The sequence below is a fragment of the Penaeus monodon genome, chromosome 24 (assembly GCF_015228065.2).
Source record: "Penaeus monodon isolate SGIC_2016 chromosome 24, NSTDA_Pmon_1, whole genome shotgun sequence".
NCBI lineage: Eukaryota > Metazoa > Arthropoda > Malacostraca > Decapoda > Penaeidae > Penaeus > Penaeus monodon.
In genome coordinates this window covers 35693953-35695301 of record NC_051409.1, presented here as the reverse complement: position 1 = coordinate 35695301, position 1349 = coordinate 35693953, and the positions used below count along the sequence as shown (strand labels likewise).

The following is a 1349-nucleotide window of genomic DNA, read 5'->3' as shown; positions in this document are numbered from 1 at the left end:
TCCAGAAAGGGTCACAAGTTAATCCATTGGAGGTATGATGGACCCATATCCCTTTGTAACATCTGTTGAAGATAAATGCAATTAGGAACCATTTTACAACCAAATAGCAAGTCCATTTATACAGCAAGATTCAGTGGTACGCAGATTGTGGTTTTATCATTTTGCCTTTGACAATCGTAAGATGTCCCAAGTTTTGTCATCATTGAAGGATAATTGACAAACAATAATTACAGTACTCACTTGATTATCTAAAGTATCAAAGTTAGCCTACTGGCCTGCATGTCACTTGCTCAAGTACATAGTGGACTGCAAATCCCTGCAAGAGTAATACATAGTAAGGAACACTTCCTCGACAAAAAATCCAATTCAGTAGAAGCTATTTCAGTGGTACGCAGATTGTGTTTTTATCATTTTGTCTTGGCAATCGTAAGATGTCCCAAGTTTTGTCATCATTGAAAGATCTTATTCCTAATAGAACAACACTTTACTTGCCTTGTGTAGAGAGGTTCCCAAGCATTTATGCATCTTGCTCAGTTGTGAATCAGCATAATGCAGTCCCTGAAATAATAAGATCACAATAAGCATATCAATGTATTTACACCAGAAACAGTACTAGTTGCACATCCAAGTTAAACAGTAAACAAATATCTACAATTTATCATACAAATACTAGTCCAACTATACATTTACCTGGAGTGCATCAAGCAATGTAAAATTGAAGTCTCACATTCTGTACACCTGTAAGGAATAAATGGAATTAGGAACCTCTACACAACCAAGTAAAGGCTATCTATAAAGCACATTTCAGTGGTACGCAGATTGTGGTTTTATCATTTTGTCTTTGACAATCGTAAGATGTCCCAAGTTTTGTCATCATTGTAAGACAGGTAACAAGATCAACAACAATACTGTACTTGCCTCATGTTCCACAGTAATGAAAGCTAGCCTGCTGACCTGGTACACCAACAGGATTCCAGCCATCCCTGCAAGTTTAAAATGCTTTATTAAGAACAATTCCTCATTAATAAATTCAATTCATTACAAGATATTTCAGTGGTACGCAGATTGTGGTTTTATCATTTTGCCTTTGACAATCGTAAGATGTCCCAAGTTTTGTCATCATGGTTAAAATGGCTAGAAATAGGTCCTGTGCAGCGAAACAAGCTCCAACACATCTAGACAGGTTATAAGTTACAAAGACGATTCAAGCTCTCATATGACCTTAAATATCTGAAGACATTCCTTGTCTAACCTTGTATTTTTTCCTTACTGTTAGGATTCCAAAACTAAGGCAATGGGAATGGCAGATATATAAAAAAGTGTTGAGCACCTTGCCCAAGAGGGTTACC

The 1349-nt window shown here is 36.6% G+C and overlaps 1 long non-coding RNA gene across 1 annotated transcript in view; it reads right to left on the bottom strand.

Annotated features, from left to right (window-relative positions):
- Positions 1–921: 921 nt before the first annotated feature.
- The window catches only part of LOC119588741, a 2299-nt gene continuing 1871 nt past the window's right edge, over positions 922–1349 (bottom strand). The window contains exon 3 of the long non-coding RNA XR_005230135.1: positions 922–983. This is a non-coding gene — a long non-coding RNA (uncharacterized LOC119588741). The remainder of the gene's footprint in view (positions 984–1349) is intronic.